The sequence below is a fragment of the Triticum dicoccoides genome, chromosome 2A (assembly GCF_002162155.2).
Source record: "Triticum dicoccoides isolate Atlit2015 ecotype Zavitan chromosome 2A, WEW_v2.0, whole genome shotgun sequence".
Classification (NCBI taxonomy): domain Eukaryota; kingdom Viridiplantae; phylum Streptophyta; class Magnoliopsida; order Poales; family Poaceae; genus Triticum; species Triticum dicoccoides.
The window spans coordinates 548807914-548822700 of NC_041382.1; the positions used below are offsets into that span (position 1 = coordinate 548807914).

General features: G+C 46.8%; 1 long non-coding RNA gene and 1 pseudogene across 1 annotated transcript; both read left to right on the forward strand.

Moving 5' to 3' along the window:
- The window catches only part of LOC119357941, a 131763-nt pseudogene that overhangs the window by 15484 nt on the left and 101492 nt on the right, over nucleotides 1–14787 (forward strand).
- Nucleotides 7161–10940, forward strand: LOC119355316. The gene is made up of 3 exons (XR_005171536.1): nucleotides 7161–7609; nucleotides 10080–10198; nucleotides 10683–10940. It is a non-coding gene; the product is annotated as an uncharacterized LOC119355316 (long non-coding RNA).

The window sequence follows — 14787 nt, forward strand, 5'->3', positions numbered from 1 at the left end:
CAAGGCAGGCGGCGGCGCACTCGCCGGAACAGGGTCGCGGGGAGCCGAGCGCGGATGCGGCGGCAGAGCTCCAGGAGGGGAGCGTAGGGCGCTCTGGCCCGGTGCGCAGGGGAGGCGAGACCCGTTCGACCCAGGGCAGGCCGGCCCTGGGCCCTGGCGGGCCACGGCGGCGGGGGGCTGAGGGGGAAGGCGCGGGGCGACGTGGCCGGCTACGGTTGGCCACGGGCGCGTGTAGGGCGGCGGCTGGCCCGTGGGGCGATGCCAAGTGGCGCGGAGGGATGCACCGGTGTGGAAAATGAGGCGGGCGGCGGCGGCGTTGATGATTGGGAGGCACGGAAATCAAGGAAGGAGGTGGGAGGCTACCAAAAATGGAGGGAGGGGGTGTTTGTCTATGGTAAGTGCTAGGGTTAGGGGGATTTTGGAGCATTTCGGAGCCTCCAATCGCAATCCGATGGTTCCGGTGGGAGGGGGTGTTTAGTGGGCTGGTTAGAGTGGGAGTGGGCTATGAAGAGAAGCCTTGGGGTGAGAAGAGAGAAGAGCAGGAGAGGCCCCGCGGCAGTTTCGGAGACCAAAACGTCCGACGAATAAACCGACTATATTGCGGTTGTATGTTTAACGGTTGGGCTTTCGAATGGACTCCGAATGCGACGAAATTTGGCAGGCGGTCTACCTACACTATAACGAGACCACATGCTTACTTTCATCCCATTCCGAGGACATTTTTGTGCCACTTATAAAATAATATTTTGGAGGTGGCCTGAGACGAGATACGCGCGGCTACTATCAGAGTATCGGCACGCTAGGAGGTCTTACTCGACTAATTTTACCATTGTCGAAATGTCTTGTGCACCAGGATTCCGAGTCTGATCGGAGTGTCCCGCGATGGAGGATTGTCTCCGTGTATCGTGGGCTTGTCATGGGCTAAGTTGGGACACCCCTGCAGGGTTTAAACTTTAGAGAGCCATGCCCGCGGTTATGTGGCAGATGGGAATTTGTTAATATCCGGTTGTAGAGGACTTGAAGTAAACTCAATTAAAATAAACCAACCGCGTGCATAACCGTGTTTGTCTCTTTTTGGGGAAGTTCGAGAGGAGAACACGGTTGGGCTATGTTTGAACGTAAGTAGCTCAGGATCACTTATTGATCGTTACTAGTTTGCGACCGTTGCGTAGTTTCTCATCTTACTCTTGTACTTGTAAGTTAACCACCATACAATGCTTAGTTGCTTGATGCAACCTCACCACTTATCCTTTCCTTCTCATTAAGCTTTGCAAGTCTTGATACCCATGGTAATGGGATTGCTGAGTCCTCGTGGCTCACAGTTTACTACAACAGCAGTTGTTGGTACATGTAATGCGACGATCTGATGTGAGAGCAACATTTTCTTGTTTTGGAGTTCTGCTTCTACTTCTTCTTTGATCAGGGGTTAGGTTCCTGGTCGGTAGCCCGGGCTAGCAGGGTGGATGTCGTTTGAGTTTCTGTTTGTGTTTCATCCATAGTCGGATGTTGTTCTTATGTGTGATGTTGATGTATTCATGTGGCATTGTATCCCTGTTGTATGTATCCCAACTATATAATGTAAAGGTACGATGTAATGATACCCACCTTGCAAAAGTGTGTCAATATGCGGTTATATCCTTGGTGGGACCCTCGAGTTCCTTTAGGATGTAGTCGCATATTGGGCGTGACACCATTGGCCTCTAGACATGTATTAGAGCTGCAGAGATGTTAGAAAACCTAGCGGGGTGCCTTGCTCTATCTTGCGCGAGCCCCTAGGATCCGTCAGGCGTGAGCTAGCTGTGACTTAGTGCATCGCGTCGCGCTGGCCGAGGGGCATGGACTTAGAGTGTGCTCACGCCCACAAGCTCATTCGAGAGCGCCTCGCGAGGATCAAGGAAGCCAAAGCTCTAGACGCCGAGGCTCTGGTGATAGGGCTTCGGTGAAGTATGTTTGTGGCGCTGGCGAACCCAGCGCGCACACACACCTGCGCAACCCCTGCGCGCGAGGCGCACGACGGGCAACTGCCGACCCCTGAGAAAAGACTGTAAGGCGAGAGAAGTAAAAAAGGGGAGAATCCAACTTGCCAAGAACACAGGCGAAAAAACACGAGAACTCGAAATTCCATTAAGAAGTTGCAAACTAGCTACAGAGAGCAAGCAAATGAACAGACGCACCCGGCACCTAGTCTAGTCTTCTCACCAGTGCGGAGCTAAGTGCTACCACTAGGACTTGTGAGGGAGCCCCCGAGGCCTGAGGGCGGCACTCCGGAGGCTCTGGGGCGTGTACAGCCCCACTCATTATTACGTGAGAGTGTCATGAGCGGAGACCTTCACAGGCACGGGTCTTGCTTCATGGGTAGAACTTCCAGAGGTGCTAGTTGTTCCAGGCGTTCTAGATGGGGATCCCGTCCTGCGTCTCTAGGTGCGCGGCACGAGGCCTGGAGAGACGGGCGATCCTGAACGGGCCATCTCACATGGGTGAAAGCTTATGCAGCCCCTCCCTGGAGAGCACCCGCCTCAGGACGAGATCACCCACCTCGAGCGTCCTGGAGTAGATGTTGCAACAGTGGTACCACTGTAGCGCCTGCTGGTACGTTACTGCTCGGAGCGCGTCTTGATGGCAACGTTCCTCCCCTAGGACAAGGTCCATCCCCCATGAGGCATCCTGGCATGCCTCGTCAAACACCAAGACCCACACGGAGCGATGCCTGACCTCGTGAGGGAGAACCGCTTCTACTCCGTAGACGAGGAAGAATGGAGTCTCGCCTGTTGGCTTGGTCGCTATGGTGCAGATGGACCATTGCACTGCCTGGAGCTCATCCAACCAGCCCCAACCACACGCCTCGAGCTTTTTCTTGAAGGTTCTTGCCTTGAGGCCTCTCAGGACTACCGCGTTGGCATGTTTGGCCTGGCCATTGCTCTTGCGATGTGCCACTGAGGCATAGCATATCTGCATTCCAAGGTTAGCGCAATATGTTTTAAAAAGGTTACTAGTGAACTTCGAGCCATTATCGGTGATGATGCGATTTGGAACCCCGAACCGGCTCACGAGGACCTTGACGAACTTGACTGTCGAGCCGGCTGGGATAGTGTGGACAACCTCCACCTCCGCACATTTGGTGAATTCGTCCATGACGATGTAGAGGTAGGAGTAGCCCACGGGCCACTACAAGAAATATGTCAACTAGTGACCTTGTGTCAATGGCCCTGGAAGAATTGGTCATAGATCTATGACCATTTGAGACCAATTGGTCAAAAGCTGTTCGGGGGCTCCAAACCCTAACTATATCGACCATTTTGGTCAGAAAGGTCGTAATTTCCTCACACGAAATAGTCATAAAGCAGACAACACTAGTCCACTGCCTTATTTCTAGCTGATCATGACCAATATAGATGGTCATAACCTTGTAAATTGTGGTGGATTGGTATGACTTGGCACCACCTCATCAGTTTTGCCTATGTGTCATGCCCATGTGACAATTTTTTCCCTAGGTTGTGAAGCAACCTATATTTCTGTCATTCCTAAAATTCCCAAAAAAATCTCATAAATTCTTTGGGTCATATCTTCGTCAAATATGTAAAAATCCTTCCTTTCCTAGTGAAAAACATTTCAACAATATTCATTTTCCTATTTTGTTCACAACAGCACTTTATGAAGGAAGTGCTATTTATATATTCTTGATTGCCGTTGAAATTTTTGGGCACTTTTTCCTATACAAATCATTGCCTTATGACAAAATTGAGCTCCATTTTCCTATCAAATCTTCCTCGGCAAATTTCCAAAGTTTTTGTCCACCTAGAAGCATTGTGAATGAAGTAGCTTTTTTATATATCCACATGACATGAAATTTATACAGTTCCTTCATATGCCCAAATTATCACCCTCCTCCAAATTGCAGATCATTTAAATCATCTATGTGAGCCCAAGTTCGATTTATATTTTATGGCCAGATTGGCACATTGCAAAGCAAGGGTTATCTAGACCCCTCCTATTACCCTAAAACTTTTTGGGCACTCTTCCATACCCAAATCATCGCCACATGATAATATTCAGCTCCATTTTCCTGGTAAATCTTTCTCAGGAAATTTCCAAAGTTTCTACCTCGAGAGAAGCTTTGTGAAGTAAGTACTAGCTAGGCTTACCCAAATGATCTAAAAATTTACAAGCGCATTTCATTCATCCAATTTCTCTCTCTAATTTTCCCAAGTTTCTGTCCAGAGAAGAGCATTGTGAAGGAAGTAACACTTTGGCATGTCCAAATAGTATCAATTTTCTAGAGTGCTTTCATATGCCCAAATAACCAGCCTCCACCAAATTTCAGCTCAATCCATTCATTATTTTGAGCCCAGCTTCAACATTCATAGTTTTGTCCAGTGTGGTACTTTGCAAAGCAAGTACCACCTAGGATCCTCCTTTTGAGCTGAAATGTTTTGAAGACATCCCTCTTAGTAGATGATCATCCTCAGCCAAAACACAAGCCCATTGGCCACGTGCATTTCCCATACCGCTAATCAAACACTTGGCTGCTAATTCATGTTTGAGCATAGGTCGGTTCCCTCGTGAGATTCTTCTGTTGTTGTTTTATTCCTAGAACCTACCTGGGGAGTGCCCAACCCACTAGACATGCCTAGGCCTCCCAGAACGCATGTCAACACCAAGGTCACGCGGTGACCAAGCGGCGGGCATGCGAGTTTACGCGCTTTGGAGTTGGGGCCCTGGGCCACCATCCAAAACTCGACATATCGCCACCAAACCATGTTTTATGCTTAAATAGATACTTATGTAACTAGAAATGATTTTTGTGAAAAATAAAGATTAAACAATAAGGTAGTTGCAGTTCAAATTTGACTCGCTTCCTACTGAATTAGCAGAAATTTGTCTTTTTCACCAGAGATGGATCAAAACTTTTGAAACCCAACCATTTTGTCAATTGTGCATTAAAATGGCCTAGTATTTTATAAAATTGATTAGGTCCACTTTTGCAACAAATATATGGTAGGTCCTTCACAAAATAACTCATTTCAGGCACTCAAAAAATGGAAAATGAATTTTCCATGCAAAGAAAATGAAAACTCCCTTAGGCAACATTGTTTGGAGTTCCAAGATGCACCCTAGTGCACAATATGAGATCATTTGAACAAACTATGCGATGAATGTGGCCATAAGATTGATCATTTGGCTTAAAAGACATGAATCTTCACGCATGATAGCTCATTTCTGAGAACACTTTTAAAAATAATTTTCTTATTACAAGTTTATTATTTTTACTGGTCACTTGGTCACATATAATGACACAATGCGAAGGTTTTCCAACTTTTTGTTTTGTTTAAAAAAATTTATGCCCATTTCAAAATGCGGTCAAAACGGTGGGCTTGACCATTCCTAGCTAGTTGTTGAATCTTGGAAAACTTTTGGCGTTTCTCCGATTAAATAGATAGTTATGTAGCTAGAAATGATTTTTGGAAAAAAATAAAGAGCACACTATGAGGCAGCTGCAGTTAAAATTTGACCCGCTTGCTACTAAATCGGCAGAAATTAGTCTTTTCACAAGAGGTGGATCAAAACTTTTGACACCCAACCATTTTGTCAATTGTGCATTAAATATGTCCTAGTATTTTAGAAAATTGATTTGGTACAATTTTGCAACAAACATTTGGTAGGTCCTTCACAAAAAAGATCATTTTGGGCACTCAAAAAATGGAAAATGATTTTTTCGTGCAAAGAAAATGATAACTTCCTTAGGCAACATTCTTTGGAATTCCAAAATGCGCCCTTGTGCACAATACGAGATCATTTGAACAAACTATGACATGACTGTGGCCATAAGATTGATCGTTTGGCTTGAAAGCCATAAATCTTCACGCATGATATCTCATTTCTAAGAACACTTTTTAAAAATAATTTTGGTATTACAAGTTTATTATTTTACCTGGTAACTTGGTCACATATAACGACACAATGCAAAGGTTTTGCAATTTTTCGATTTTTCTAGAAAAAAATATACCCGTTTCAAAATGCGGTCAAAACGGTGGGCTTGACCGTTCCTAGCTAGTTGTGGAATATTGGTAAACTTTTGATGTTTCTCTGATTAAATAGATAGTTATGTACCTAGAAATGTTTTTTGGAAAAAATAAAGAGCAAACTATGAGGCAGCTTCAGTTCAAATTTGACCTGCTTCCTACTAAATCGGCAGAAATTTGTCTTTTTCACAAGAGGTGGATCAAAACTTTTGACACCCAACCATTTGGTCAACTGTGCATTAAATATGTCCTAGTATTTTGGAAAATTGATTTGGTACAATTTTGCAACAAATATTTGGTAGGTCCTTCACAAAAAAAGCTCATTTTGGGCACTCAAAAAATTGAAAATGATTTTTTCATGCAAAGGAAATGATAACTTCCTTAGGCAACACTGTTTCGAATTCCAGGATGCACCCTTGTGCACAATACGAGATCATTTGAACAAACTATGACATGAATGTGGCCATAAGATTGATCATTTGGCTTGAAAGCCATGAATCTTCACGCATGATAGCTCATTACCGTATTACAAGTTTATTTTTTTCCTAGAAACATGGTCACATATGATGACACAATGCGAAGGTTTTCCAAAAAAATTCGATTTCTTTAATTCTTTATGCCAATTTCATAACGCAGTTAAAACCTGTGGGCATAACCGTTCATAGCTACGGGTGGAATCTTACAAAACTCATAGTGCTTTGTGATGATATATATATATATATACATGTGTACCTAAAAATGATTTTTGGAAAAAACAGTGAGCGAACTATGAAGTTGTTGTAGTTCAAATTTGACGCGGTTCCTCCCGATTTGGTACAAGTTGGTTTAAATGGCCAAAAAAGCCTAGAACGATTGGAAATGCATACAAGTTGGTTATCATCCATAAAATATGGTATAACTTGAGTGAAAATTTTAGTGGTTCCATTTTGCAAAATATCATTGGTAGTTGCTTCATAAACCCTTTTGCTTTTAGCACTTAGAGACTATATTTTAAATTACACCCGTAGTCTCCAACCAATCAGGACGTCTCCTCCGGATCACCCTACCGTGGGCGATCTGAACCGTCCGATCGTCCTGGATCCAACGGCAGACTTGACCCCCTCACCGTCTCACCCAACTAGCTAGCCCTAACACAACCCGCACCACTCATCCTTTCGTCCCCCCCTCTCCTACGCACCCATAGCTGCCGCCCTATCCCTCCCTTAGATCTCGATCCACCGCTGCCCCCAAACCCACCCCCCGTCGACGACCCTCACCGTAGACGTGGTGCTGTGGCGCCAAGGCCGGGCCGACCTGAGCGCCTTACTCCTAGCGACTGCCGTCACCGTGGCCAGGAGAGTCTCGCTCCGCGAGGCCGCACTCGCGACCTGCTACCCCGCGCGCGCCAAATCCAGTAGTTGGCTCGCTCGCTTGCTGTTGTAGGTGAGTGCTGGTGGAGCTTGAATCGGGGAGGAGGAAGGCTGCAGATCCGGCGGGCGAGGAGGCAAGCCGTGGGTTGCAAGAAGGCGGTGGTGGTGTGCGCGCTCATCGGCTTCCTCGGCGTCCTCTCCGTCGTGCTTGGCTTCGCCGCCAAGGGCACCCGCGTCAAGGTAAAACCGTCCAGCAGTCTCCAGCGCATCTCGCCGCGTAGGAAACTGCCCCCCTTTTTGCTTCGCCTTGCTTGCTGTTGCGGTTAAGTTGCACGCTATTTCTAGATATCATCTCCCCGCCACCCCGCACCAACCAAGAAGAAACAACGGTAGGTGCGCTGCGCAGGCTAAGGGCAGAGGCCTTATTAGCTACTTATTGCTGATGTGGTGATGCTAGTAGTATCGATCTCGTAGCTTAGGGATCGACCCTCCTGCTTTGCAAAGCGCATTGGGGATTTTCTTCATTAGCCAGCAGTGGTAGTAGGTGTGGCCACTTCACCACCCGGCCTTGTTCAACCAAAGCATGCTGCTACTGCTGTGATTACTGACTGATTTGCCCTCAACGAAGATCATTGCGAGGCCGACTGGAGTGGATTGGGGTGGATGCTTGCTTGGCCTAAATTGCCTCACACAATACCTCTCTTCTAACTAAAATAGTATAATTGGGTTAGCATTTGTGCATCTTGCTTCCTTTCCATGGAGCTCACTTGCTGCTGCTAGAATGTGTAGTATGTATGTATGCTACATGGGGCGATGCGTATGCAACATTCATAAATAGTATGTTATCGATATGTTCTAGAAAGCTAATAAATAGTTTGAAATTGTGAATAAGATGGTAAAGCAGTCATAATCATGTCAAACTTTTTTGTTGTCTCAATAATATGTTGTTCAAAATTAACAGCGCCGAATGTTTGATTTCCGAAAAATGTTGATATGGGAACTACGTTTGGTAAATACTTCCAAGTCTGCTGCCTGAGCATCATCGACCCTGGTATATACCACCACATTTCTCATTGTCTTACCTGGTTCCTATGTTTATAAAGCGGTAAAGCGAAGCGAGGCGCTAGGGGGGCGCCTCACTGCTTAAGCGATAAAGCGTAAAGCGAGGCGACGCTTTAGACAGACTCTGAACCTGATGGGCAGTATAATAGAGCACCATTTAGTGAGACATATATATGTTGATTCTAATCCACCAGTGAGCCCATATATTCTGATCCATCCACTAAGCAGTAAGCAACTAGCCAATTGCTATAAGAGAGGCAGTAGCACCTAACAGCAGAGGAGTTGTGCATAGCATAACACACAACAGAGCAGAAAAGGCTGGTGCAGATCTGAGGAAGCTGCTGCCAGAGGAGAGAGGAAAGAGCTGAAAGCCTGGATATTTGCACGCTCTGGTTTTGGTTCTCTCTCTTTCTTTCCCCTCCTGTAACTGTTTCAAATGTGAGCCCAACCCTGTTTCCCTGCCAGGAATCTCTGTACCATGCCTGGCAAGTCTAAGGCGTGCTCTCTGCCTTAAAGCGCCAATCAGGACGCCTAAGCAGGCGCTTCAGACGCTTTAGTGTCTAAGGCGGACTCCTTAGACACATGCCTAAAGCGAGTTGGACGCTTTGAGCCTAGAGGGCGCTCTAACGCTTAAGCGTCGCTTAAGCGACGCTTTAGGGACGCTTTACAAACAGAGCCTGGTTCATACTTTGATATACCACAACTGGGTTTCTAATCATGCTCTGTTCCTAGTTGAATTTTCAGGCGATTCCGACATCATCAACGCAACACCAGCTGTACAAAATAACTAAAAATTCCCAGGCTGTACCCTGTTCAAACTATGCTACATATCAGCACATGCTAATTGTTAATGTGCATGCTCAACCAGAAATTAGAATTGCCTCTGTAAGATGTTGTTTGCCAGTCGTCCAACAGCAACTTGGTTCTGATTATCTTCTTAGTGATGTTGTCTTGTTCTTTTTCTGAAGTAGTACTGCTTTATCCAAGCCTGGATCTCCTCTATACTGTAGTCCTGCCATGCAATCTGATCCTGACACAAAACATTACTCTGTCTAACCCATGTTTGATTTATAACATAGTAATATTGTGTAGCTTGATTATTTGTAAAATGGCGGCAAATGCTGCTGCAAAGATATTAGTGGTATATGTGCATGCATTTGACAATATGATATCACATGTGTGTTTGAACATTAACCATATAGATTATGGTACTGTTAATTTTGTGCACTTGAATGAGTGCTTGGTGTTGATATTTTCTTAAATGAACATTATTTTGTCTTATAATAGATTGATTTGCACTGTTTTGGTTAATCATAGTCCCACAACCATATGTGATTTGATTGACTGAGATGTTGCAGTAGACTTTGTTGCTAGCTATTTAAGATCACTTAAGATATTATATAAACATCATGTTGTGATAGTGGTGGTCATCGTGTTAAATAAATTGTAACACTGGTAGTCTAGCAGAAATTTTCATCAAATTGGAACTTTCATATGCTTATAAAGCTTTCCTATGAACATTCATAGGGATTTTAGCATGGCTGTTGTTGGCCCTTTGTATTAATATGTAATTAGTGTATGTACAAACTGAATGTTAAATTGACAAGGATTTCTGATGGTGGTGGTGCACATCCCGCGCCAATTCAAGGTGTCGGACTGTTTCCTGAACAGGGAGAAGGACTACAAGGACGGGACGTTCTCCTAGGTCGTCTCCAATGCCATCGATATGAAGCTCAGGGATGACCTTGAGAGGCTCAAGAAGATCAGGTATAACCTCGCTGTTCCCTGTTCTTTTCCCCCCTTATTATTGGTTGATATATGACTATGTGTTAGATTCAACTACTGAAGATGCTTGCACTTCATATCAGGACTAGCAGTTTGTGTCTTGCCTGGTAGTATACAGTTTAATTTCCTATTATTAGCTAGGGTTGTTGATAGATTTAATTTTCTGCTGGAAGTCAAATCTCCTAAACACTAGAATGCCTGAAATGTCAGGGTAGCAAGTACTAGCCCTGTGCTTCATTCTATGTACCGTTCTCATGCCTGTGCATGTATGGGCTAGCTTTTTCTGTAGAATAGTGAGTTGATGCTTCTTTCTATAGAAATACAACATGTTAGCTCTATGGATGTTTATTTACCTGCAACTTCTGCCAGCTCTAACTCAGTTATATAACAGTTCAATTCAGTCAATCTTTGGGGTATGTGAGTTCCTTCTATTGCTGCAAGCATTGACACAATATGTCATGTGCAGGGAGCTCTGCATCCGAGTCTCATCCATCCTCGGCAGGAAGGAGCTGGGCCAAGGGAGCAAGAAGCACTTCTGGTTACTTGGGGCTAGATCGAGTAATATGGCGCACCATGGCGTGTGGCGGCCTATTTTGCTTCCAAGAGAAGTACTGTTTATTTGAAATGAGATGTACTCGTATACTGCCTAGTAAAATTGAATGATTGCCATGTACTATCTATGATGTAGTGAGCTGTAGGAGTGAAATGAAATTTTATTTGTTGTTGTATGTGTTATTTTCCTGTAATGTGCTGTGTACATTTTACTTGAATATTAAATTCTCCAGGAAATGTTCTTACTGGACCTGATAGTGGCCACGACCCAATTATACTTGTACTATTAACATGACATGGCCCAAAATAACCAGGGCTCAAAAGCTATTCAGAAGTACTATAAGCAGGCCTCGACTCAAATGGAAAATAGAAACAAAAAGGAAACGAACTATGTGGAAAGGTAAAGGCCCATGATAGAAAAGGCCCAAAAACATCAAGGAAAAAATATCATAAATGGGCTGAATTAATGGCTCAGCCCATATAGACACCTAATCGGACCGGGCTGAATCTTATCAACAACCTTTTCAATTGGTCGCAATTTTGCCATGTCGGGTTGCCACATCGGATCCGACGCGGCCTGGGTAGACAGCCAGTGACCAAAACAAAAGGTCATGGGTTCCACAGCCTTTTGTGAGAATGTCGTTAATTTCAGTTTACGACCGCCAGCTTTTGACCTTCTGTTTTTGGTCACAAAAAGGTCGCAATTGAAAAACAATGACCTTTAAGTGACCAATACTGATGGTCGCAACTTGACATATTTCGCCCGGGGGAACGGTCCCAAGATTTCCAGCCCCCAGACTACGAACGGCCACAAGAGTGGGATGGTCTAGAGGCCCTGAGATGGCTGGTGGATCTGCTTCGCATGGAATTGGGACGCTTCACAAGATCTCACCATCTCGGTGGCATCATTGAGCATCGTGGGCCAGTAGAACCTACTGCGGAATGACTTGCCCATGAGGGTGCGCGATGACGAGTGATGCCCACAGTCCCCGCCATGTTTGTCGGTCAACAGCTTATGTCCCTGCTCCCTGGAGATGCATCGTAAAGAAACATCATTTGGCCGTTTCCTACAAAGCTCACCGTCCCGGATGCAGTAGGCAGTGGCCTGTCGAGCCACATGCCCCGCGTCCTCCTCCTTCTCCGATAGGGTCCCATGAAGCAGGTACGCCTTGAACTCTTCGGTCCAGCACCCCTCCTGAGGCTCGAGCGTAAGGAGTAGGCGCGCTCCCGAGGTCGGGCCACAAGTGGGGGCTCCCGAGAGGGGTGCTGGTGGGAGCTCATCCTGAGGCGGTTTTGGTTCCGCAGTAGGAGGGGCTGCTAATGGTTTGAAGAGCCTCTCCTCGAGGATGCCAGGCTCCTAGGGCAAGTGCCGGGACACCCTCTTGGCGATGTCGTCAGCTTCCTTGTTCGTGCCGCGCGGCACATGCTGTAGTTCGACGCCCAAGAATTGATTCTCAATTTTTCGTGCCTCCGCAAGGTATGCCTCCATATGATCGTCCTTTTGCTCGTATACTTGTTGGAGAAGTTGATGAGGAGCTGGGAGTCGCCCTTGATGGTGAGGCACTTCACTCCCAAGGCCGCCGCAGCTTGAGACCGGCGATCAAGCCTTCGTACTCCACGATGTTGTTGGAGACCTTCCCGCCCTGCTGAAATAAGAGCTGCACTGGGTACTAAAGCTGTTCCTGGGTGGGAGAGATGAGCACGGCGCCAGCCCCCGCGCCCTGACGCGCGAAGGTGCCGTTGAAGTACATGACCCAGCCGTTTAGTGCCTCACTTCCTGGTGAGAGGGATGAGTCCTCCCCTGCTTCAGAGCTAGGGGCGTCGGTCCACTCAACCACGAAGTTGGCGAGTGTGACGCCCTTGACGACCCTGGTGGTGCTGAATTCCAACTGGAATGTTTGCAGTTCGATGTTCCATTCTGCCACCCTTCCTGCCGCATTGGGGCTCCTAAGCACCCTCTCCAGTGGGTAACCTGAGACGACCTTGATGGGGTGGCCATGAAAGTAGTGGCACACCTTGCATGAGGTGACGAGGAGCGCGAGCAAGAGCTTTTGCGGCATGGGGTAGCGCACCCGTGCATCACACAACACCGTGCTGACGAAGTACACCGGGTGCTCAACGAGGGCGAAAGTGTGGGTGGTGCCTTGCGCCTCACGAGGCCCGGCGGCCTCGGGAGGCTGGTCACCGGTCGAGGCAGCCAGGGCCTCATGAGCTCCGTCCTGAGAGGCTTGGTCTTCTGCTGGGGTGGCCGAGGCCTCAGGAGCGCCATCCTGGAACCGATGCATTCCAACCAGCTGCAGGGTGCTGCTTTGAGAGTCCTTGGCCGAGCGATCCTCCCACTACAAAAAAAGACACATCCGTGACATTTTGGGCTGAATGATTTTTGTTCTGTCATGCTTATGACATTGCTATGACGATAATTGTGACAAAACCCGGTATCATCATAGATGTGGTGGGCTCCTACTTCTATGACAAAAAATCATGACATAAAATGGGCTTTTTGTCCTGGGCGGGCCGGAGACACAGCTGCGTGACATTCTTTGGGCCGTCCATGACGGAAAAAATCATGGTAGAAGCGAGGGCGAGGAAAATATCGGGCAGTTCTCGGTTACGGTGGGTGGTCGGGGGCCAAGCGATGCGCGTTTCTCTCATAAACGTACGCGCGTGGGTGCGAGGCGTTGGGCTTTAACTGAACCAAAGCGAGGCGTTCGCCTACTGAACCCGAGCGATTGCACTACAGGCTACGCATTACTGAACCCGAGCGATCGATCGATGGTTGTTAACTGAACCCGATCGAGTGATTCCTTCGCTACTGCAGCTAACTTAAGTCGATCAAACCTGGTGCCTCTTGATGAACAGTGAGCGTTGTTGGCAGGGTGGATGAACAGTTCCAAGTGGGGGCGGTGGATGAACACGACCCCATGGTACACTACTAGGAAAAGGGCTATAGATGAAATTGACACTAATGGCGCACCAGAGAAGTGGTGCGCCACTACTATATACTAATGGCGCGCCATGTGGTGATGCGCCATTAGTGTGGAAGACACTAATGGCACACCAGGCACACGGTGCGCCACTAGTAACAAAATGTTTTTTTTTCATTTTTTCAAACATACTAATGGCACATCCGGGCAGAGTGCGACATTAGTAGTTAGAACTACTAATGGCGCACCAGCCATAGAGTGCGCCACTACTGTATTTTTTTTTTACTTTTTTGCAAAACTACTAATGGCGCACCGTTGCATAGTGCGCCATTACTAGTTTAAACTAGTAATGGCGCACTGTGCCATGGTGCGCCATTAGTATAAGTTTTTTTTTACTTTTTTGGAAAACTACTAATGGCGCATGTCTGTGTGGTGCGCCATTAGTATGCTGAGTCCACTGCCGCCTACGAGCACCCCCCCTCACCCTCCCCCGCTCCACCGCCGCCGACGAGCACCCCCTGCACCCTCCCCCGTTCCACCGTCGCCGCCGACCCGAAAATTATTACTGTTTTTATAAAAAAATATTACTATTTCATATTCATATTAATTTTTTTAAAAATAATAATAAAAAAGTGTAGACTACAATTGTTGTTAAACAACAATTATTATTGTTTTTATCAAAAAAATTACTGTTTCATATTCATATTCATATTCATTTTTTAAAAAAATAATAAAAAAATTCTTACTTATGGCGCACGGGTAGCTGGTGCGCCATTGCTATCTAAAAAAAGAATACTTATGGCGCACTGTCCCGCTGGTGCGCCATTGCTATGAAAAAAACATTCTAATGGCGCACCGCCTGGGGGTGCGCCATTAATAATCTTCCCCCATCCATACACCACCGACCCACTGCGCCCCCGCCGCAGCCGCCCAGGCGCCCCCGCCGCCTCCCTCTCCCCTTCCTCCCCCTCAAGAGCCGCCTCCCCCCGAGCCCGCCCCCCTCGAAACCCTAGAAACCCCGCGCCCCCGCGTCGGCCCCTCCCCTACGCTGCCTCTACCTCAGTTCGGGGACGGGGTGCAGGACGACGACCGCGG